Source organism: Manis javanica, chromosome 1 (genome assembly GCF_040802235.1).
Source record: "Manis javanica isolate MJ-LG chromosome 1, MJ_LKY, whole genome shotgun sequence".
Lineage (NCBI taxonomy): Eukaryota > Metazoa > Chordata > Mammalia > Pholidota > Manidae > Manis > Manis javanica.
In genome coordinates, this window is record NC_133156.1 from 14710367 (window position 1) to 14736207 (window position 25841).

The 25841-nt window shown below is 38.6% G+C and overlaps 1 protein-coding gene across 8 annotated transcripts in view; it reads left to right on the top strand.

Moving 5' to 3' along the window:
• MTUS2 (microtubule associated scaffold protein 2) overlaps positions 1–25841 on the top strand; it is a 501163-nt gene that overhangs the window by 191891 nt on the left and 283431 nt on the right. The window lies entirely within an intron of this gene.

Below are 25841 nucleotides of genomic sequence, written 5' to 3' on the forward strand. Positions count from 1 at the left end.
CATTTCATGTATATTGTAAAAAACCTCAGTACAATGTACTTTCATTCCTTCCTCTTGTTCTTTGTGGCACTGTTTGTGTACATTTTATTTTTATGTACATCTTAATCCCCAAAATATATTGTTACTAATTTTGCCTTAAATCATTGATTATCTTTTAAAAAGATTACAAAATGTGAAAAAATGTTATTTTTACCTGAACATTTTACTATTTCCATGGCTCTTCATTCCTTTGTTTGATCTATATTTTTAATCTGTATAATTTTTTATCTGCCTTAGGTGCTTCCTTTAACATTTCTTGTTGTATAGGCTCTGGTGATGAATTTTCTCATTACTTAAGTCGATAGAATTCCTTCATCTTCAGTTTTAAAACATTTTCACTGGTTATAGACGTCTAGATAGACAATGTTTTCTTTCAGTGTTTTGAAGATTTCATTCCATTGTCTTCTGATTTGTATAGTTTCAGGCAAGAAGTATGCTATATTTCTTTGCCTCTAGGTTTGCTGTTTATCACTGGTTTTCAGCAGTTTTTTTTTTTTTTACCATGTGCATGGGTTGGTTTTCTTAATTTTTATTGTTTGGTGTTTCTCAAGTGTCTTTGATATGTGCATTTATAGTTATCTTCAAATGTGGAAATTTTTGCCATTATTTCTTCAAATGCTTTTTCTGTCTTTATTTTACATATCTGTATCTGTAGCTCTAGCCATCCACATATCTATCTAGATAGTTTGTATTGCTCTTTGTCTTAACTGATCTTTTCTTCTGCAGCATCTAATCTGCCTCTGATTTCATCCAGGCTCTTTTTTCATTTCAGATAGTCTATGTTTTCTCTCTGGACACTTCATTTAGGTCTTTTAAATATATTTTACTTCTCCCCTCCTTGTGTTCAGGTTTATACCTATCTCTTTGATCATATGCAGACTATTTATAATAACCTTTAATATCCTGTTCTGTAATCCCATCATCTCTGTCACTTTTTAGTCTATTGACAAGTTTTCTTTTTAGAGTTATTGGTAACATTTTCTGTTTCTCCTTATTTCTAGAAATTTCGATTGGCTGCCAGACACTGTGGACTTCATCCCATTTGATGATGCATTTTGTTCTATTTCCTTCAAGAGTATTGAACTTTTTCTGGCAGGCAGTTTAGTTACTTATTGATTAATTTGATCCTTTTCAGGTTTATTTTAAGTTCTTTTTGGTGACTATAAAATAAGGTTTATTCTAGAGCTAACTTCTGGAGTCTAGTTGAGTACTCATGTACTAAACAAGGTCTCTCCATTCCAACTATAGGGAAGTGGAACAATTTCTAGCCTGTGTAAGTTCTGAGAATTGTTTTCCTTACAGCTGCCTAGTAATTGTTCTTTCCTCAAAAGTTGTCAGTCAGTATTGTAGAGTTTTTGCATTATTCATGCACAGACTGATGTTCATTCGAAAGCTTAAGGATGAGCTTAATATTCTCACTGCCATGGACCCCCCAAACTTTGATCTCTGTGTCTTCAATTCACTGTGATAGATGGCCTCCCTTTGAGTCTCTCCTTCCTGTGCTGTGGCATAAAAAGTGAGATCAGGCAATGTCAGGGCTCACCTTATTTGTTTTCCTTCTCTAAGGGATCACATTCCTGTGCTGGCTATTGTACAATTTCTGGAAACGTTAGTTTCATATATTTCATTTTGATTTCTCATTGTTTATTGGCAATATCCATATCAATTAAATCTCCATGGGTGGAATTTGTTTTATGAATTCATCAAAGATCTGCTAACATCAGATGGTGTTTGTTGTATCTGATGAAATCTTTCTTCTTGTGTTTACTCTTTTGTTCCAGGCTATTTATGTAGTGGTTGTTTTGAGGGATTTTTGTTGTTGTTATTTTAAGAATATTTTTAAAGTGTGTCTGTGGTTTTATTTTGCATCTAACTGCTCTCACATACTCAGCAGGTCAGGATTCTCTGGTGCTTCCTCCGCTTATTCTCATATCTGTACAGGGTCACTGAGCACCATTACATGGGCCAGTGAGAGCCGGAGATAGGAACAGCCCTCAATTCTGCACCCTTTAATTTAGCATGTACACATTTCCAACCTCAAGTGATCTTCCTTTCTCTGAATTCTAAGCCCTGGTTTGATTTCTGAATTGCACGTACTGTCTTTTTTCAGTTGTCAGGTAGGAAAATGCTAGGTTCCAACAGGCAAGTAAACTGTAACACACTGTTGGGAAGAATTCCTGAGGTTTCCTTCGCCTGCATTGGTTATATAGGTATCGTTAGATGCATCATGGCTTTAAAGTGGCCTTAATTTTTTTTTTTTAAAGGCAAGGGTGAGTCCTACCATATCCAAATCAAAGAAGTGGATATGCAGTAAATACATGCTCCCTGGCAATGCAGATTCTCCCAGAGTTTCAGTGTCATAAGTTAATGCAATTTCCTGAGACTTTAGTTATCACAGATCTTGATGTGACTGTGTCTGCATAAGAATAAATGAACCTAAACACTTCCTTACTACTTCCTTCATTTCTGTGCTTTAGTATAGTGTGCTCTCTGACTCCACAGCCATGCATGAAACTATGAAGTTTTACTGTCAGTAAGCCTAGATATGAAACTAAAGATGCCGCTTATGTGCTCAAAGTGTAGCAGGACTGTTACTTTCCTATAGATGGATGTAAAATCTGTATTACTGAAACCTAAGAACATGTATAAAAGCAATTTGTTGTGAGATTCCTCACCTCTAAGGAGTAAACTGGCAGTACTTTTATGCACTGCCCTTTTTAGTAGATCTATATATGCTTCGTGTTTTTTCTTCAGAAAAACACCTCTCACGGACTAAAACATTGCATATAAAAAATGTTAACCTTTGCAGCGTACAACATGTCAGGATGTCATCTGTGCTCATGGAAAGAAATATACCCAGTGCTGCTGAAAGCATGATGTTTTTGTGTCAGCCAGTGCAACCTGAAAAACCTGTAGAAATTTTGATAGGTGTAGTAAAGTATCAGAATAGAAGTTTTTTAAAGACTAGCTGAGAATACTCCAGTCTATGAACCAGAGACATTCAATCAGATAAGAGAAGTTGGGACAATATTTCTTAACTTACATTTAGTTTTGTTAAGATTTCTGCTTATTAAGGTAATTTTTGGAGTTCAACATAGTGTATAAAAGCAGATAATGCAGCTAATGTAACATGTCTTGAAGAGCAAGTAAAGTTGATTAGAACTATTTAAAACACAAGCACAGTTAATATTTGTTGAAAAGTCTGAATGGTCATGATAATATCAGAAATTTAGCAAAATGTAAGCATAGGCTCAACATTTCTAAGGCAAGAATTCTAAGGTGGTGGTGTTTGCTCTCATGAATTTTGCTTTCTTAGTGTCAAAACATAATTCTGGATCTTCTGATTTATATTAGAAGAATAGTTTCAATTTTTAATGAATTTAGTGTCTGTGTAGGATTATTAGCAGGAAATCGTTGGGTACTCCAGATAGCAGCAAGTCCTTCTCCACCCCTTCCCATTCTAGCAGAGCTCGGTGATGCCAAATGAAGCCTGGCGAAGCACTAAATCCTTCAGTAAATGTGCTCCGGCACTGTAAGTAGAAGATTGATAGTAAATATTTTAAGCTTTGCAGGCCAAACAGTTTCTGTTAGTCTACTTGTTGTAATGCAAAAGCAGCCTCAAACAATGTGCAAATGAATAAGCATGACTGTGTTGCAATGAAACTCTTTTCCCAAACAAATGGCTAGCCAACGGGCTGTATTTTGCTGACCTATGGACTGTTGTTTTGGAGAATCACCAATCTTTGAGATAATCAAATCAATTCCTGTCCTCCTTTCTTCACTATAGTATTCATTTAGCTATTCAACAGAGGTTTTCTAGGGACCTATTGTGGTCCAGGTGCTGGTCTATGTGTGTTCGGGATTAAACATATAATTAAACGTGACTTTGTGGGGATACAGACAGATGGATGAGTAATCACAACAGGAAGAGAGAGGAGCTTAGTAGGGACACGTGCACAATACCCAGAAAGAGGAGCGTGCAGCTCAGCTTGGGCGGATGGGGCTCTGGAGAGATTTTCTAAATGAGGTGAGTCGAGCTGAATTTTGAAGGATAAATAGAAGTTTCTCAGGCTGAGAAGGGGTAAAAGTAGAATGTATACCCGTCGGAGAGAGAGGTCATCATTTTGGGTGACTCAGATCCCTTCTAGGGGCCGGTTACTCAGAAGAAGGCATGGGAGATGTTTGATAGGGTTGAGGACGGTGGTGGACAATGAGTTCTTTGTTACCTGCAGCGGTTGAGGTGCCTACGGGACATCGGCTAAAATTTCCAAAAGGCAAAAACTGGGGTTGGCAAGAAGTCTGCATCAAAGAGAAATATGGGAGTCATTGCCCTAAGATGTGAGATGAAGCCATGAGAATGGACGAGCAGGTTCATGAGAGAGAGAGAGAGAGAGAGGAAGAGCATAGTAAGGTAAAGGCCAAGACAAACTCAAGGACAAATGTAAGAAAGAAGCCTGCAGGAGACAGAACACTGCAGGGTGGGTGGGTGGGGAGCACCCGGAAATGTAGTGTTTGAGTCTAAGGAAGGATTTCCAAAATAGAAAATGGTCAACACTGTCGCCCTGAAGACAGGGCTAGTAAAAATGCACGGAGGCTGTTGGGTGGAAATTAGGAAGCAGTTGGTGACCTAGTTTTGAATGAGCAATTTTAGTGAAACGTGGGGGCGGAAGTCACGTATTAGTAGGTTGAGAAGTGAATGCCAAGTGAGGAAGTGGAGGCCATGAAAATAGACGGCTGTTTCTAAAAGTGTGCTGACGGAGGGAAGAGCCGTGGGCACCAGCTGGAGGAGACAGCGGAGTTTGGTTTGGTTTGGTTTGGTTTTTGAGTGTGGTGGGAGAGAGCGGAACTAGTTTGAGGTGTGAGAGTGTGGCCTGCGGAGAGAGGTTGACGGGGGTGGTGATGCGAACTGTTAGAACAGGATCCCCAGGAGAGAGGTAAATAAAGAGAGTAGGAGACTTGGAATAGAACACTGACTCTTCTGAGACAGAGGAGGAGAGGAATAGGTGAAAACCAGAGTGGGCAAGGTGCTGATTCCTGTGTTAGGAATGAGAGCAGTTTATTGACATCACCTAAGTGCCACCTCACTGTTTTTAGCACCATTTTACTTAATTTCATGAGAACGATGGTATCTGCCAACAAAGATTCAAATTAGGTGGGAAAACACCCCCAAGACAAACTGGTGAATTACTGGGATGGTGCAAGGGAACTGGCTTAATTACAGGCCCTTGGGCATCTTAATGACACCAGATGACGTTGGGACTTATCTTTGAGGCTGCAGAGGAAACATGCAGTTTGTTCTGGTGTTTGCCTCAGTATCTCTCTCAACATTACCCATTTCTGGATACTTTTGAAGTAGACGTTGACAGTGGCTGTTATTTGTACTATGTATTCAGCAAACAAAGCTGTCACATCTTTGGGTTACTTTCAGTGTGACCAAGTGTCACCAAGTATGCCTAATAATGCTCTGGGGAAATTCATTAACAATGCAAGTTTTCTCAGCCCAGTCCTAGAAAGTCAACTTCAGTGGCTCTGGGGTGGAGCTCGGCATAGCAGCTATTTTGTTTATTGGGGCAAATACTATACATTTAATAAACATTTATGGAATGCTTGCTATGTGTCGAGTTGTTTTAGCATTGAAAATATAGGCATGAACAAGATAGAAGAGCTCTCACAGGCAAGTATGATACAGTGTGGTCCAGTAGTGTGATGGCAAGGTCTTCGGAGCTTAGGAGAATGTAGGAAAAGAAACTGACCCGGCGTTGGGGTCCAGGGAAGTTTCTCAGATGTTGTATGGTTTGAAGGGGCAAACAGTCAGTGGTGTGGGGTCAGGGGAAAGGAAATGGTGGGAGTGGGAGAAAAGGTATTCCATACAGAGGGAATGGTACATGTGAAGATGGGTGGGATGGGAATGTGGAGTGTCAGGGAAGAAAGAAAAATCGCAGCAGATTGGGATGACGTACATGCAGCTGTGATAAGGAATTTGCCTTTTATCCTAGGACCAAGGTGGTGCCATTTGGAGGGTACCAAGCAAGGAACTGATGTGATCAGAAACGGAGTTTTCTAGGTTGAAAATGATTTTCTTTCCAAACAAAGACTAGTGTCTACTTTCTCTTATATATTTTCTCTTACCTCATGCCTGTCTTCATTTTAGAAGATCTTACTGGACTTCTTTTCTCACCCTTCTGTTGAATTGTTGTCTTGGTATTTTTAATTTCCAAGAATGCTTGCATAGTTTCTGATTGCTCATTTTATAGCACATTGTTTTTATTTTATTGTGCAACATCTTCTGAAATTTCTCTGAGGGACACTAATTAGATTTTTTTTATTAAAAATATATATTCTGTTCTTAAATTCTCTCTATATGTTTAGGGCCAGGTTTTCTTTTTTGTTGTTGTTGTTGTTTGTTTTATGCTATAACATTTTCTCAAATTCTTTTTGATTCACCCTGATTACTGAGTCTGACAAACCTGAAGTTCATTTGCTCGAACTCCTTTGACATGTATTTCCTCATACTCTGGGGCTTGGCAAGGGGTAGGGATGTGGGAAGTAGGTATCTGGATACTGGCCACTGCGTGCCTGGACGAGGGAGCTGGTGGTCGGGGGTTACTACTTCCCCTCATTTCTCAGCCCAGTCTTAATCCTCCTTCTCTGGAATGTGCACATCTGTGCCCCGAGCTGGGAGGCCAGCAAGTTGCTTCCTACACTGCAGCAAGGCTGGCGTGTCTGCCGCTCTGTGCTTCTCCTGTTCTATCACTGGTCAGGGCCTGCATCTGTGTCGCATGCTCCAGAAGTTGTTGAAATGTCTGACTCAGTAAGTACCCTGTCTTTTCTCTCTGTTGTTCTAGGTTTAAATATCTAAAGTGCTTAATAGAAAGAACTCATGAAATGTTGGTTATTATCCATGGTTTCTCTTAAAATGGAATTACTGTCATTCTCAGGCATTTTGCTTAGAGAGGGTAAACATATCTGTGTTCCGTTCACCACCTTGAGCTGGCCTTGTCCTTAAATCTGATCAGCGTTGCTTCCCAGCTCTGCTGAGGGTGCTGTACAGTCCTGCAGAAGGAATCTGTTTCATCAGTATTGTAAAAGCACAATGAGAACTGTGTCTTTAAATGCACTCCACGGAAAGACATGTTATGTCACTCTATTCTAATTTTCTCTTTTTTTCCTTAGCAAACAGAGCAAGTGCTTTAAAGCGTCTTCTGTTTTGAAATGCTAAAGCCATTTCTCAGAAAACAGATGATTCAAACTGCATTTGCTCATAAAGATGTTGCTCCTTTTGATTAGCTTTGAGGATCTGATAATTTCCGAGAATCACTGATAATAAATAGGACCCAAGGATGTTATCAATCCATACTTATAACACAGCAGTTTAGTAAAATTAGTGATTTAGAAAACCATCAACTCAGTCTTGTAATTCTCATGTGCTAAATGTGCTCGTACAAGGTCGCCTGTATTTGACATATCCTTTTAAACAGCTTCTATTTATAAGCAGCTCTGTCCAGCAGCAGAAGTACGGCATTTGCAATATTTTTATTTCTTGTCTGTTCTCCTAAATTCCTTCTGTATATAGCACTCTTTGATGCCCCCCTTTCCAGTTCCCTTCTCTTACCCAGTCTTTGATTCATTTATACACTGACCAAATATGTATAGCCAGGTTAACTCTCCCCAATGGTTGTTTTATTCTATTTGTGAATCTCTGGATTAAATGTGGTTACTTTAGGTCACATAACAAGATCTAAACAGATATGCAAACGCAGACACTCAGATCATGGTTATTTTCGTATTCCCAAAACGCTTAATCTCAGTTTTTTAGATTACTGTAGGAGAGTAAAAGTCAAGATCTGGGCCTCAGTTAAAGACATACTGTGTGAACAAGTTTATTTGGCTTTGAGGGTTAATTATTTACCACAGTGTTCTGCTTTACCTTGGACCAGTCTCTTCACAACTCCAAAAACATTAACATAACAAAACAGCTCTCGCTAGCTGCCCTTTCTGTCCCAGATGCTGAATAATGCCAGTGAGTCACCACTGTTGGTAAGGGTTTCTTCTCATCATTCCTAGATTACCAACACATTGGTAATGAGGTTGGCCAAAGGTTTTTTTTTTAAAAAAAGTGCTTTTGCCCTTTACCTCTGGCAAGATAGAGTTTTTAAACTAAAGCCTAAGATCTAAGATCCATCTGTTTCTAGCCGTGCCCGTGTGTCTTCTTCATCATGCGCCTCTCTGGGGCTTGCCTCGCTGATCACAGGCAGTCACCCCACAGGCTGCCCGGCCACTCTGTAGGACAGCTTTCCACGGGACTCCTCTGACCAAAGCTTGCCTACGTTCTTTTTGAAGTGAGAAGAATTTTCCTAAAGTCCCTAAAAAATTGTTGTATTTTCAGGTGTGCATGACCTCAGTGGGGCATGACTTACCTGCAGGGTTCCCTTGGAGGCTTTGCAGGTAGGTGGGCCATTTCTTGTTCCTGTAACAGAGAATTACTCTTGACTCACGCTCTCCTCTGCCCCCAGCTAATCAGTCTGCAAGACCTGCTGGTTTTGTGACTTGAGTCCATCTGCTCTCAGAGGGTCATGACCTCTCTCCTCACCTGCTGCCTGCCCACTGATTTCCCTCCCTCCCGAATCGCCCCTGCCAACCCTTCCTCCACACAGCAAAGCAAGTCCTGATTTCCTCCCTTTAACATTCTTTCCTGGCTCTCCGGTGCTGTCGGGAGACAGGCCAAGCGCCTCAATGCCAGTCTGGCCCCCCCAGCCTGCCTCTCCCCATCAGACCTGGCCCCGGCAGCGTCCTCCCTGAGATGTTCCCTTCCTTCCCTGGCCCTGTCTCAGCTCGTCCCGTGTGTCCTTTATGCTCAAGCTTATCTCTTCTAAGAGCTCATCCTTGGTCAGCCACCGCTGGGCTCAGGGTCCCCACCTTGTGCTCCTACAGCTCTGGGCTTCCGCCTGTGTCACACCACCAAGTAGGCTTTATGGGGGTTTTCTGCAAGTGTGTCTCGTGCTGGTGTTGGCAGAGGCCGGGCCGCATTGGTTTTTATTTTGCAGAGAGCTGACGTGGCACCCCGTGTGTGTGCTGTGGGTGTTTTTTGAGCTGAGCTGAGCTGAGTGAGGCCAGAGGACCTGCAGTCCTGCTTCCCTCTTCCTTCTCCTGCGTCTTCGATTCTGCTCTCCTTGAGGCAGTTTTCATCCTCTGACCCTCGTGCTAGTCTCCGGTGGCCAACGCTGCAGAGACCTCTGTGTCGGCCATCTGTCTTTTGCGTTGCGAAGGGCCAATCTAGTCATCCATCTTGTGCCTAACTTTCTGCGTCTTCTATTTTCCCTCTTTATTTTCCTTTTTAGGAGCTTAGTTAATGAGCTAGCTCATGCTAGTGCTGTCTGTCTCTGCCTTTCTCTTTCTTAGAGAATAGCTTTGTTGCAATATAATTCACATACCATACAATCCACCCATTTAAAATGTAAATTCAGTGGGTTTAAGTCTGTTCACAGAGTTGTGTAGCCATCACTACAATCAATTTTGAAACATTTTCATGACTAAGAAAAAAGAAACCCTCTACCCAGTACCAGGCACTCTTCATTTTCCCTAAACTCCATCCAACCCCTGGCAACTGCCAATCTCCTTTCTGTCTGAATGATTTACCTATTCAGGACATTTCATATAATGGAGTCATACAATCTGTGGCCCTTTGTGACTGGCTTCTTTCACTTGCCTTAGTATTTTCAAGGTTTATCCGTGTTTAGCATGTATTAGTACTTCAATCCCGTCTCACTTTGCTTGGGTTGTCATAGAGAGTACCATGGACTGGATGTCATAGAGAATACTGTTTGGACTGGATGGCTCAAACAACAGAAAATTATTTTCTCACAGTTTTGGAGGCCTGGGGTCCAAGACCATAATGCCAGGAGGATTAGTTCCTGGTGAGGCCTCTCTCCTTGGTTTGCAGACAGCTGCCTCCTTCCTGTCCTCACATGGCCTTTCTCTCTGCATATGTAGAGAGAGAGATATATTTGGAGTCTCTTTCCTTTTCTTATAAGGACACTAGTCCCATTGGATTAGAGCCCCACCCTTATAACCTCCTTTAATCTTAACTGTCTCCTTAAAGGTCGGCCACCAAACACAGTCATATTGGAAGTCAGGGCTTCACCAGATACATTTCAGGGGGACACAATTCAATCCATAACTGTTTCTTTTTATTGATACATAATCCATTATATAGCTACATCACAGTTTATTTGTGAATTCATCAGCTGATGGATATTTGGGTTGTTTTAGTCGCTTTCTTGCTATTATTAATAATGCCACTAGGAGCATCTGTGCACAAGTTTTTATGGAGATATTTGTCATTATTTGTTAGGTATGTATCTAAATGTGGGATTGCTTAGTCATATGGTAGTAACTCTATATTTAGCCTTGTGTGGAACTGCCAGACTGTTTTCCAAAGTGGTTGTACCATTTCATGTTCCCACCGTCAGTGCTCGAATGTTCTAATTTCTCCACAACCTCGCCTATACTTTTTATTATCTGCCCTTTTATTATAACCATCCTCTTGGTGTTAAGTGGTACCTCACTGTGGTTTTGGTTTGCAATTTGCAGTGACTCTTGATGTGGAGCGTATGATCATGTGCTTATTAGAAAATTCATGTGCTTATTGGCTATTTGCGTATCTTCTTTGGAGAATTGTGAAACTTCTTGGCTATATTGTTAAAGACATTGCACCTTCCTCCTTGGTCTCATGGGTGGAGCCATACCCACACAAGAAGCCACCCACATGTCATAACACTCAAGTAGCCCTGGGTGGAGACTCACATGAAGGGAATTGAGGTCTCCTGTCAATAGCTGTCACCATCCTCTTAGCAGTGTGGGTGAGCCAACTTAGAAATGGGTCTTCTAGCCTCTGATTCTTTGTCCATTTTTAAATTGGGTTGAACTGTAGGAGTTCCTTGTATATTTCCAATACAAGTCCCTTGTCACTTATATGGTTTGCAATGCTTTTTCCCATTCTGTAGGTGTCTTTTTACTTTCCTGATTGATCCTTTGAAATAAAGTTTTTAATTTTGATAATACCCAATTTATTTCTTCTTTTATTGCCTATGCCTTTGCTGTCGTATATAAGAAGGCTTTGAAGAACTCAAGTTCATGAAGATTTATACCTGTGTTTTCTTCTACTAGTTTTATAGTTTATTTCTCAAATTTAGATCTGTCATCCATTTTGAGTTAAGCTTGCATATGGTGTGAAGTAAGGGTCCAACTACGTTCCTTTGTATGTGGCTACTAAGTTTTCCCAGCACCAGAGCTTCTCTTTTAAATGGTAATGATTTAGTTTTGCTGGAAGGATGAAATCATCCTCAGTTGATAAGAGAATTTACACTACCCTCTGGTTGGTGGGTCATTCCATATCAATACTCTAGACACATTTCTTTCATTTTCATCATCTTTCATATTCAGAAACTTTTGCACCTATATCTAGATTCACAGGTGTTCTGTAAGGTTGCAGTTGCTAATTAAGCTTGGGGGCCATAAATCTAGGGTGATCAGTCATCCTGGTTTGTGAGTCTCCAATGAATATTGTTGGATTCACTACATTAGACAAAAGCAACACCTGAAAATCACTTGAAAATAAGCCTTTCTCTACCTTGGGCTGCCTCTGGCTTCTGAGGGATGACAACTTTAAGCTCCTTTGAAGCTTTATTTTATCATTTAATAATTACTTAAGGCATTGACATAGATCTTTCTGAAGTCTTACCAAACAATTTTAAAGTCACACTTTTGACCTTATCATTAGTCTGTGCTTTCCTGACAGTAGCCTAGAAATGATTTTTGCCCAGAAGCCATTTCTTAATTTTGTTATTGTTTACCCTCCAGAGAGGCTGGGAATTTTCAAGTCCTGGCTGCTTTATGTTTAATGGATCCTGTATGTTAAGATCTTTAGATTATCCTTCTGCTCTTTCATTTTACCAGAAGAGTTAAGAAGAGGCTGGGTACCATCTTCACACTCTTCCTGGAAATCTCCTTAGCTAGATTGCTAAATTCATTAGCTACAATCCCTACATCCCATGTTACAGCAGGTAACATTGTTGCTGAACTTTCTGAACTTTCTCCACTGATAAACAAGGGTTCACTTCCTGTCAGGTGCCTCACTTTCCTTTAAGCTTCCTCAAGGGCCATTGGTTTATGCTGAAAGTCTCTGAAACTGTTCAGACTTTCACTAATGCTCTCTTTAGCTTCCTTATAGCTTCTACCTTCTGCCTGGTTCCAAAGCCACTCCTGCCTAATTAGATTCTGTTATGGGAGCACCCCTCTTCCAAGTACCAATCTCTGTTTTAGTTACATGTTGCTGAATAATAAATTACCCCAAAGTTTAGCAGCTTTAAACTACAGTAACTATTTGTCATCTATTGGTTTCCGTGGGTCAGGAATCGACTTGGCTGGGTGATTCTGGCTCAGAGCTTCTTATGTGTTTGCAGTCAGATTCAGTTCAGTCTGCAGTCATCTGAAGGCTTGACGGAGGATAGAGGACAAGGACCCACTTCCGAGATAAGTCTCCACTTCCATCGCTGACGAGTGTGTGCTGGCTCTTGGCAGGAGGCCTTGGTTCCTCTCCTCTGCACAGTGCTGCTTAAAGAGCCCGATGGCATGGCTGGCTGCTCCCTGAGTAAGCAATTCAAGAGCCCAGGGAAGAATCTGCAGTATTTTTTTTGGCCTACATTTAGAAGTCACAGTCTTGTCACTTCCATAGGATTGCTGGTCACACAGGTCATCTCTGATTCACTGGTGAGGATCATTGGAGATAGCTTTTGGAGAGCACATACCTTAACCTATGTCCTTTTTTTTTTCTTTTGGTGGGGAGATGCTTTTTGTAATTGCAACAGGGTCGTTACCAAAGCAATAATAGCAATACTATGTTTATTGGGTGTTTACTACATGTTAGGTAATATGATACACACTTTAGATGTACTTTCTCTTTTGTCAGTATAATGGGTAAATGGTTTTTATCCTCATTTTCCATGGGAGGGAGCTGAAGCGCAGAGGGTTCGAGTCTGGTCGGAGATTACACTCTTGATGGTATTTGTATCACACCCAGATCTTGGGCACAAACCTGAAACGAGCTACTTCCTTCGCATTGTTTACTTTTATACTTCTTTCCCCCTTTTCCCAAGGGAAGTTTCAACTTTAAAGCCAAAAAATTTTGTTTACAGGTTCGCAGTGTGAAGGAAACTTGGTAAAAACAGATGCTGCTTAATCATATTCCCCAACAAGGTGAGAGAGGAATAATTTCCCAGCCATTTGAACAAGGCAAACCCCTCTCTCCACAAAATGTCTGTGAAAGAAGAAACTCTTTATAAAAACGATAAGGAAGAACTATAATCAGATTTATTTTCAAAGGTTGGTTCACATAATGCATTGCCCTGTACATATACATATACCATAAAAAAACCTTCAAATATAAAATTATAAGGAAAAAATGGTCCTTGAATAAAAACTCTGAATCCTTCTATTTGATGATTTTGCTTCCATTTAGTTCTTTTCTTCCCACAGCATGAAGTCCCGCCTCTGTTCTTGGGTTGTCCTGCCCTCTCTTAGGGCCTGGTTATTTATGAACAAATGCCTCTACTCTTTGGGTTGTAAAACCCACATGGGGACCTACTCCTTTGTTTCTGAATCTCTTACAGCACCTATGAAGTGTCTTGCCAATGGTAGGTGTCTGTGAATGCATATTGAATTGGATTAATATACATTTACTTTCTTAAAGTCTTCATTTTACTACCTGGGATGTCAAGAATATTGGGCAATGATGGATGGACTCGTACCAATGTAATATTTAACCTTGAGAGCACTATAAACTGATTCTAGTTGATTGAGATATTTCTAGCATTACAGAGTCGAATTTAAAGGAGAATCAGTTCAACAAAGAAAAAGGTAAGAACAAATACAATTCTTCAAGTTTCATTGAGATGTCAAGGTTTGCATTCTTCAAAGGATTTATCTTTCAAAAGAAAAGCAGTATTACCTTTGAAAGAGCAACACATCTATTAAACATTCAATAGCAGCAAAGTCTCTTTTGTTGTTCACACATGAATTTTCATATATTTATTTTTTGGCAAAATCTTCCTAGAATATAAAGCCTTGATAGAAATAAAGAAGTGAGTCTACTTCAGCTACTTTGCATGGAATTTAGTATTTGATCCTAGGGTTTTTTGTTGTTGTTAATAATTACTGATTTTTGAAGTTATTTTAATTAATTTCCCCATTATGGTTATATTCATTTGGAAGGGTCTTTGATCTGCTTTATTTTGATCCACATTTCTGTCACCCACCTGTTAGGAGGGTTTTTGTGGACTCACAATGACAGACCAACTTCCCTATCTGTCAAGGCCCTTTCATAGTTAACATACTGGTGGAGACTGGGAAAACAGCCATCGTTCTATGTTAGAGTAACTAAAGACAAGCTTTTAAAATTTTTAAAAAACTTTTGTTTTAACATAACAGCTTTATTGCGATATAATTCATATACTCCAGATTTCACCCTTTTAAAGAAGTTCAGTGGTTTTTGGTATACTGACAGAATTTTGCAACCATCATCATAATCAATTTTAGAACATTTTAATGACCTCCAGAAGAAAGGAACTCTGTACCCATTATCAGGCACTCTTCATTTTCCCAAACCACAGTCCCTGGAAACCACTAACCAACTTTTTGTCTCTATGATTTACCTATTCTAGATAGTTTCATAAAAATGAAATCATACAATATGTGGCCTCTCCTCATATGCTGGCTTCTTTCACTTACCTTCATGTTTTCCAGGTTCAACCATATTGTAGCATGTGTCAATATGGCATTCCATATTCAGAATATTCTGAAAAATATTCCACTGTATTGGCATTCCACACTTCGTTTATATATTCACCAGCTGAATCCAGTTAAGATCGAGCCTGCAAAGATTATACGTGATGGCAGGACTGTTGAGGACCCGTGGGTAGCTGTCACATAAAGACCTGTTGTGTCCTTTGGAAGCAAAGGAACATAGTGACTGAGAGTTGAAATAAGAACTGAACAGAACATGTTCTACACAACAAATATATAATATTTTTTTCTATTTTCTAGTTTTTGACTGGATGGAGTCAGTAATTCTAATAATACTGTGTCTGGAGGCCTTATTAGGTAGCACCAGAGCATTAGGATTATATAATCCACTGTGATGTGTCTTTTACTCCAAGTTTAGGAACAGACCAAATTGGGTTGTTAAATGGAAAAGCAATGTTCTTGTATTACGGGGCTTGCAGACCCTGTTTTAATTTACGTTGAGTCATACTAACTGTGTTAACTGGAAGTGTGGTCCATAGGATTCCATTTTGTAAAGCTAATTTGCATTAAAAACTTAACTGTATTTAGATGTATTAATCACTAAGTGTCCATGCCCGCTGTGGGAATCTTGGGGCAGTGGATGCTTTGACCTTGGGAATTTAGGCAAGGTGATTAATTCTTGTGGTTAAGGTAAAACTGCCTGTGAGTCCTCTCTGTTGTGCTCAGTCACTCCCTTAAGATTACAGAATATTATAGGGGATATACCTGGTTCACATTTAATGAGATCCCAGGTATAACTGTAGTCTGAGCCCCAGTATTTAGGTCATGAAGGTTTGCCAACTGGTGCATTTCAGCAGATGTTAACGCCAATTCAGGAGCTGTGCTCTAGAGGCACAAAGCCAGCCAGTGACCTTTTATCTTCTGGGATATAAATTATTTTAGTAACTTTGGGATTTCCATTTGGGTTTGACTGTGGACTTCTGGGTCACTTTCCAGGTTTCTTTTCTCTCTTTTTCCCTTTGCTTCCCTCCACTCCCTGTTCTTGTGTTGTTTTTATGGGAAATTCTCTCTCTTCTGCTTATATCTATAAATGTCCTCCAGAGAGCTTCGAATCAGTATCATTGGGGTTAGAGGCCTCCCCAAAGGCAGTGGTTGCCTTACAGGATTTAAAGACTGTAGGCTTAAGTAGGGTTTGAATTAATCCCTTCGCTATGCCACGGAAATGCCATGGGTGTTTTTCTCTGTAACCTTGAGAATCAGGATTTTTGCTGTGACAGAGGCTTAGGCAGCAGCAAAGGGTGCTGCCGAGCTGTCTGCTCTTAGGAGCGCAGAACTCAGCACTTCACATAATGGATTTTTTTTTTTCCTTTTTTGTCTTTTCTTCCCCAATGACTGTTTTTTCATGGGTGACCACCCAGCAGGCCTGTATATAGTACGTGGTAGTCTTTTCCTTGAGACGAGCATTAGTCACAACTCTGTTCAAAGACATGCAGACATTGTTACGGGGTAGGGCATGGGGGAGGGTGCCCACGGACAGGGTCAGGGGCCTGTGTCAGTCTGTGTCTCCCTCCAGCACCAAAGTAGGGAGCATTGGGCTTTCTTACCAGCTTTTCCAGATGTGGGGCTTGAGACTTGATAGCTCTTAGCAGTCAAACATAAAAAAAAGGGGGAATCTGACCCTTTCCTACCGTTCCTAAGTATTTTATTCTTACTGATGCTATTGTAAAAATGAAATTTTGTTAATTTATTTTGGATTATTCCAGTATTTTTGGCTTTTATGGATAATGTTGTTATTTTGTATGTTGAATTGATTTTTGTATGTTGAACTTCATTGTGTAAACTTGCTGAACTAATTTATTGGTTCCAAGAGTTTTTCAGTAGCTGTCATAGGATTTTCTATATACAGGATGACAGGCAGTATCTGCAAATAGAGAAAGTTCCGCTTCTTGTTTCCATGCATGTCTTTTATTTTCTTGCCTCGCTGCTCTGGCTAGAACTTTCCATACAATGTTGAATAGAAGGATGAGAGCAGACATCCTTGTCTTGTTCCTGATCAGTGGACGAAGCATCCGGTCTCTTTCCAGCGAGTATGATATTAGCTGTGGGATTTTCCTAGATGCCCTTATCAGGCCGAGGATGTTTTCTATTATTACTTAAGTGTTCGTCATGAAGTGCTGTTGGAATTTGTCAGGTGATATTTCTGCATCTATTGAGATGATCATATGTTTTTTCTTTATTCTTATAATATGGTATCCTATACTGACTTATTTCTATGCTAGACCAATCTGTCATTCCTGGGATAAATCTCATTTGGTCATGTTATATAATCCCTTTTATATTTGATTGATTTCAGTTTGCTATATATTTTGGTAAGAATTTTGCATCTATGAGAGATACTGATCGGTCTGTTGTTTCATCATGATATTTTGTCTGGTTTTGGTATCAAGGTAATACTGGCCTCACAGAATGCTTGGGAATGTTTTTTCTATCTTTTTTTATTTTTGAATAATTTGTGAAAAATTCATAGGAATTCATCGTTAACTGATTGTAGAGTTAAGTAGTGAGGACATTTGGGACTGGACTTTCCTTTTTGGGAAGATTTTGGATTACAAATTTGATCTTTTTGTTTAGATTTTCTGTTTCTTCTTGAGTCAATTTTCATAGTTTGTGCCTTTTTGGAATTTGTCCATTTATTAGATTATCTAATTTGCTGAGATATAGTTGCTCGTAATATTCCCTTATAATTGTTTTTATTTTTGCCAGATTGCTAGTCCTGTTTTTCATTCCTAATTTAACAATTTGAGACTTCTCTTTTTTTTTCTTGGTCATTCTAACTGAATGTCTGTCAGCTTTGTTCTTTCTAAGAACCAACTTTTGATTTCATTGACTTTCTCTGGTATTTTTCCATTCTGCTTCACTTGTTTCCACTCTAATCTTTATTATTTCCTTTCTTTGCTGGATTAGGTTTAATTTGCTCTTCTTCCTTCATTTATAAATGTAACTTTCCTTCAAAGTGTTGCTTTAGTTGCTTCCCATAAGGTTTGGTAGGGTATGCGTACATTCATTCATCTTAAAGTGTTTTCTAATTGCTCTTATGATTTCTTCTTTGACTTACAGGTTATCTAATTGTTCTTATGATTCCTTCTTTGACTTACAGGCGAATGTGTTGCTGAGTTTACACACATTTGTGAACTTTCCAAATTTCTGTTACTGATTTTTAGCTTCATTCCATTACCATCACAGAATGTACTTGTACATATGTACCCCTGCATGTTCATTGCAGCATTATTTACAATAACCAGGATATGGAAACAACCTAAGTGTCCAACAGCAGATGAATGGGTAAAGAAATTGTGATATCTATCTATCTATACATTGTATATATGTGTGTGTGTATTCACACACACACACATACACACACACATACACATACACAAATGTGACAACATGGATGGACCTTGAGGGCATAATGCTAAGTGAAATAAGTCAGAAAAGACAAATACTGTATGACCCTTTAGGTCTATCCCTGTTGTTACTAATGGCAGAATTCCTTTCTTTTTTATGGCTAAGTAATATTCCATTGTATATACATACCACCTCTTATTTACCCATTCATCTATTGACAGACACTTTGGTTGCTTGCATATCTTGGCTGTTGTAAATAATGCAGCCATAAATACAGGGAATGCATGTATCTTTTTGAATCAGAGATTTTGTTTTCTTTGAGTAAATTTGTCCAAGTGCAATTACTGGGTTATATGGTATTCCTATTTTTAGTTTTTTGAGGATCCTCCATACTACTATTCACAGTGGCTGCATCAGTTTACATTCCCACCAACAGTGTGGAGTGTTCCCTTTTCTCCACATTCTCGCCAGCACTTATTTCTTGTCTTTTGGACAGTGACCATTCTAACTGGTAGGCAGTGATATCGCATTGTGATTTTGATTTGCATTTCCTTGATGATTAAGCCATATGGAACATTTTTTCATTTGCCTGTTGGCCGCCTGTATTTCTTCTTTGGAAATAAGTCTGTTCAGGTCCTCTACCCATTTTTTAATTTGGTTATTTGTTTTTCTGGTGTTGAGTCATCTAAGTTCTTTATGTATTTTGGATGTCAGCCCTTATCTGATGAGTCATCAACAAATGTATTCTCCAATACTGTAGACTGCCTTTTTGTTTGTTTGTTGGTGGTGTCCTTTGCTGTGTAGAAACCTTTTAGTTTGATGTAGTCCCACTTGTTCATTCTTGATTTTGTTTCCCTTGTGCAGGGAGATGTGTCCAGAAAAATATTTTCATGTTTAGATTTAAGATATTTTTGCCTATGTTTTCTTCTAAAAGTTTTATGGTTTCATGTCTTAGGTCTTTAATCCATTTTGAGTTTACTCAAATGGAGTGTATGGAGTTAGACAGTAATCTGGTTTCATTCTCTTGCATGTAGCTGTTCAGTTTCTCCAACATCAGTTATTGAAGAGACTTTCTTTTTCCCACTATATATTCATGGCTCCTTTATTGTATATTAATGGCCATATATGCATGGGTTTATATCTGGGCTCTCTGTTCTGTTCCATCAATCTGTGGGTCTTTTTTTTGTGCCAGTGTCATACTATTTTGATTACTATAGCTTTGTAGTATAGTTTGAAGTCAGAGAACATCATACCTCTAGCATTGTTCTTCTTTCTCAGGATTGCTTTGCCTCTTTGGGGTTTTTTTGTTGTTGTTTCATATGAATTTTAGAATTATTTGCTCTAGTTCATTGAAAAATGCCATTGGTATTTTAAGAGATTGCACTGAATCTGTATATTGCTTTAGGCAGGATGACCATTTAATCTTCCTATCCATGAGCATTGGATACATTTCCATTTATTTATGTCTTCTTTAATTTCTCTCATGAGTTTCTTACAGTTTTTAGAGTACAGGTATTTCACCTCCCCTTAGTTAGGATTATACCTAGGTATTTTATTCTTTTTGATGCAATTGTAAATGGAATTGTTTTCCTGATTTCTTTTTCTGCTAGTTCATTGTTAGTATATAGGGACGCAACAGATTTCTGTGTAATAATTTTGTATCCTGCAACTTTGCTGAATCCAGTTATTAGTCTTAATAGTTTTTTGGTGGAGTCTTTAAGGTTTTCTATATATGGTATCAGTTCATCTGCAAATGGTGACAGTTTGACTTCTTCCTTACCAATTTGGATGCCTTCTATGTCTTTGTGTTGTCTGATTGCTGTGGTTAGGATCTCCAGCACTGTGTTGAATAAAAGTGTTGAGAGTGGGCATCCTTGTCTTGTTCCTGATCTTAGAGGAAAAACTTTCAGCTTTTTGCCATTGAGTATGATATTAGTATGATATATGGCCTTTATTAAGTTGAGATACATTCTTTGCCCATTTTGTTGAGAATTTTTGTCATGAATGGATGTTGAATTTTGTCAAATGCTTTTTTGAGCACCTATTGAGATGATCATATGGTTTTTATTCCTCTTTTTGTTTATGTAGTGTATCACATTGATTTATGAATATTGTACCATCCTTGCATCCCTGGAATAAATCTCAATTGGTCATGGTTATGGTCCTTTTGATGTATTTTTGAATTTGGTTTGCTAATATTTTGTTGAGGATTTTTGTATCTATGTTCATCAGGGACATTGGCCTATAATTTTTCTTTTCTGTGGTGTCTTTGTCTGGTTGTGGTATTAGAGTGATATTGGCCTCATAGGATGAGTCCATAGATATTTATACTTTATTTATTTATAAAGTACTCATACTTTAAGAAGGATAGGTATTAGCTGTTCTTCAAATATTTGATAAAATTCAGCCGTGAAGCCATCTGGTCCAGGTGTTTTCTTGGGTAGTTTTTTTGATTCCTGATTCAATTTCATCACTGGTAATTGGTCTGTTCAGATTTTCCGTTTCTTCCTGGGTCAGTCTTGGAAGGTTGTATTTTTCTAGAAAGTTGTCCATTTCTTCGAGGTTGTCCAATTTCTTGGCATATAATCCTTCATACTATTCTCTAATAATTCTTTGTATTTCTGTAGGGTCAGCTGTAAACTGTTCCTTTATTTTCTGATTTTGTTTGTGTTCTCTCTCTTTTTTCTTGACAAGTTTGACTAGGGGTTTGCCTATTTTGTTTATCATCTCAAAGAATGACCTCTTGGTTTCATTGATTTTTTTCTATAGTTTTGTTCTTCTCTATTTTATTTATGTCCCCTCTGATCTTTGTTATAACCCTCCTCTACTAACTTTGGGCTTTGCTCTTTTTCTATTGTCTTTAGTTCTGAGTTTAGAACATTTATTTGGGATTGTTCTTGTTTTTTAAGGTCGGCCTGTATTGCTATCCCTCTTAGAACCACTTTTGCAATGTCTCATATTTTGAACTGTTATATTTTTGTTTTCATTTGTTTCCATGTATTGCCTGATTTCTCCTTTGGTTTGTTCATGGATCCATTGATTATGTAGAAGCATGTTGTTGAGGCTCTGTGTGTTTGTGGGTTTTCTTGTTTCCTTTACATAATTTATTTCTAGTTTCATACCACTGTGATCTAAAAAGATGCTTGAGACAATTTCAATCCTTTTTAATTTATTGAGGCTCTTCTTATGTCCTAGTATGTGATCTGTCCTTGAGAACATTCCATGTGTACTTGATAAAAATGTGTATTCTGCTGCTTTTGGGTGGAATGTTCTGTATATATTGGTTAAGTCCATCCAACCTAGTGTGTTGTTCAGTGCCTCTGTTCCCCTATTTATTTTCTGTCTAGTTGCTGTGTCCATTGATGTAAGTAGTGTGTTAAAGTTCCCTAACATGATTGAGTTGCTCTCTATTTCTCCCTTTAGTTCTGTTAATATTTGTTTTACATATTTAGGTGCTCCTATGTTGGGTGTATAGATATTTATAATTGTTACATCCTATTATTGGACCCTTTATCATTATGTAATGTCCTTGTCTCTTGTTACTTTCTTTGTTTTGAAATATATTTCCTCTGATACAAGTCCTGCTACTCCTGCTTTTTTCTTCCTTTTATCGCATGTAATATCTTTTCCATCCCTTCACACTAAGTCAGTATATGTCTCCAGGTCTCAAATGAGTCTCTTGTAAGCAGCATATAGATGGGCTTTGTTTCTTTTTCCATTCTGCCACCCGATGTCTTTTGGTCGGTACATTCAGTCCACTTAACACCTAAGGTAATTTTTGATAGGTTTGAACCTATTGCCATTTTATTAACTGTTTTCTGGTAGTTTATGTAGTTCCTCTCTGGTCTTTTCTTCCTCTTATAGTCTTCTTTTGTTACTTGATGTTTTATTTTGTGTTGTGATTATATTTCTTTAAACTGGCCTCTTTCTCTTACGATGGTATTACTGATTTACAGGTGGGTGCTATACAGGGGCAGTAGCTTCTGGTCTTCTCCCTTTAACTCTCCTGGCATTGAGCCTCTGGTCTGCAAGTGAGCCACCATAACGGTGATCAGGACCTCAGTGTTTTTGGCCTGTTGTGCCTGGGGTATTGCTTTTGCCCACTGACATGGGGCTGGGAGGAGAAAGGGTCCCTTGACTGCTTGGTTGCACTTGCAAATAGTTTAGTCTCTGAAATACGAACATGGGGAGAGGAGGAGGTCATGGGGATGGGAAATCGTGGTGGGCTGCCTCTCCCAGTGAGATACTGAAGCTCTTGTCTAGGGAAGAGAGGAAACTATCATCTTGGCCACACCCACCCAGAGTGGAGCTTTTATCATGCTGAGATGGATGGAGTGCTGGCAAGGGAGGGAATGGGTCACAGCTCAAGGGCCATCCATACTCACTGTTTTTCCTGAGATTTAGTAGATTTTCTTATTTAAATGCTTCTTTATTTGCTGTATTCCATTAGAACAATTTCCAGAAACTTTAAATGATGGTTGTTTTTTAAAAATAATTTCTCCCAGTTATGGTTGCTTCACTGGAGAAAGTGTCCATGGAGCTCCTGGTGCCACCATTGTGGAAGTTGCCACTGTCGTGTACCTCCTTAGGTTTATTAAAATATTAATGGCTATCATTTATTTATTGAGGGCTTACTATGCACTTTGATACATTATTTCTGTCAAAGTCTATGTTCTTGAATAGCCCAAAGACACTAGAAAAACTGTATTCCTCTAACATGCTGTACTTGTTTAAGAAATAGGATTGCATGCTTTTATAATTAAGTCCCTTTTATCAGACAGTAAGATTAAATTAAAGCATATTCAATCACAGTGCCCGAGTATATTCATTTCATAGGGTGAGTTGGCATCTTCTGTTCAAGTTTTCAGAGTGTGGTTCAGGGACTACCTGAATGAGAATCACTGAGGTACTTGTTTAAAAAGTAGACCTTTGAGCTCTACTTCAGACTAATTCTCATTCAAACAGACTATTTCTATTTCTATTTATCTAAGAATGAAAATTAAGTTTATTAAATTATTACATAAGGCAATCAAGACATTGGAAATACTCAAAGGGAAATTTATCCTATTCTCCCCTTACTCATACTCAGTTATTGTTCATTTCATCAGCATAAAGGTAGAGGGCTTTCATGCAGTGGGCTACATTGAGGTAGTGCAAACTTGTCTAAATGCAGACTTCAGCTAAGCTTGACTGAAAAATAACTTGTCAAAACCCCTGTGCTAGGCACTAGTGGTTTACAAGAATAAGACCTGCTCTTCCAAATTCTGAAGGTATGTATGCTATTTGTGAGATTTATCTGGTAGAAGGGAGTATAATAACTTTAAGTATAGGTTGTATTATATTTAGAAAACTTACATACACAGAGAGTTAGGGCATAACATACTTTCACAAGTAGCCTACACACACATTATATGCAATGTACTTTTTTTTAAATTTGAGAGGGCATCTCTCATATTTATTGATCAAATGGTTCTTAACAACAATAAAATTCTGTATAGGGAACTCAATGCACAATCATTAATCAACCCCAAGCCTAATTCTCGACAGTCTCCAATCTTTTGAAGCATAACGAACAGGTTCTTACATGGTGAACAAGTTCTTTGCAATGTACTTTTAATAAAAGGAAAGTTCGGACTAAGGGAAAGTGAAAGCTTGAAAGTCATTTGGAGACCTACTTGCTGTGTACTTGGAATCCTGTGTTGCTGAGTTCTCCTTCTCTATATTCCACTGCTAACCTTCTACTGATGAAATGAACAATAATGTGGGTAACAGTAGAAGAGGATAGATTTGTCTGAATATTTCCAATGCTTTGATTGTCTTAAGTAATGATTGAATAAACAATTTTCATTCTTAAATAAATATTAAATGAATGTTTACATCATGCCAAGTTACTCTGGTAGGAATTCTGATTTTCCTTCACTGTCCAGTATGGGTTTGTTTTCTAGAAAAAATATGTTGTTCATATTCTTCTTGCTTGATCTTGTGTAATCTTAAGTCAATTATTGACCAGGTTAAGAAGGAAATCATAACTGAAAAAAGTAACAAAATGTGACATTTAGTGTATATGTATTGTCAAAATTACATTTGATTTTTAGTGACTGGCTTGCTGTTTCACAGCATCTCCCAGAATTGACTTGGTATAAACTTACTGTGAAAATGGTATCTGATATACAGAGACACTTTCATTGTTCTGGGGATATTATCTAAAAGCATTCAAAATGGGATGAAAACAATTTGAAGGCATTGACATAACATTTAATTGATGACCCAAAAGGGCCATTACTATTTGTTAAACAGTGATTATTTTTTGTCATATTTGAGCATTTTTGCCAAGCATTGGGGCAGACCTGAGCTGGGAATATTTGCAGCCCCACTCCCTGTTCCTTCTTGCATTGTACTCCCTTGATTCCTCCCTGCCCTAGTCCTGACCCAGAAGTTGGGAAACCACGGTTGTGCAGATTCTGCCTGCACCTGGGTATGCAGCTGGCCATTGGCCTCGGTCTTAGTGGGGTCTCACTTAGGGGCGACTGGTAGAAGAGACATCATAGGCACAGCGTGGCATTTACTGTTTCTGTATCTATTTCTGCACATACATGCTTTTTATTATGTATACTCTTCATTGATTTTTTTTTTAGACGTTGGTTTTGTTTGTTTTTACTCATGACCCATTTTTTACTATCAATCTACAACTTGGACAATAAAGAGCAGAGGAACTATAGCACAAGACCACTGAAAGATCTGTATACTGGCACCCACGGTAAATATGGCTTCAGGTAGAAGTTGTTAAATGGCTTGACTGGGACAATTATATAGAATATTAGGAAACTTGACTGTTTCCTTTTCAGCGTCATATTACAGAGCATTTGTGTGCTGATAACAGCCTGGTTCTGTCTGGTATTGAGACGCTTCTTGCAGTGTCGGGATGCTCACTGCAGTGGCTCAGCCAGAGTAGTGCTGAGAGGATGAATTTATGGCATGATGTTTTATTACTTTAAAATTATCTGGCTTTCATGTATCTGCGAAGTAATTCTAAACTTTAGAATAACGTAAAAACAGATAATGGAAAAGGGAGAAAAGAAATCTCGTATTAATTTGATCACCTATCAGGTTCTGGTGTTGCAAGAAGTGATATTTATTCTAACTCTTCGAGGCCAGTTTTATCATCCCATTCCTTCTAAAGGAGGGAGCTGTGGTTCCAAATATTGGGTCAAGTGCCCAACGTTACACAGCTGGTAATTAGTAGAGACTAGATTCTGACCTGGCCAGATCTTTAGTCTGTGCTCTTTCTACCTCATTCCTACAATTAACAAAAGGCTAGCAAATGATTCTTTGAATATGTTTCTTGTATGTGTTTCTTATTTTATACTGTTTATATTCTCTGATGAATATTTGCTACAACTTCTTGCTGGTTGGACAGATTTTAAAATATCTTAAATGTCTATTTCACAATTCTATGGTAACTTTCATCCATAAGTGTCCTCCTTGCATTCAGCTTTCTAAACCTTTCTTTACGGCCATTGAGTAAAGTTAGTTGTCTGTTCTCGTCTCATCTGCCCCCACCCTCTCCTTCTCTTTGAGCTCAATTTCCTGAAAAACCT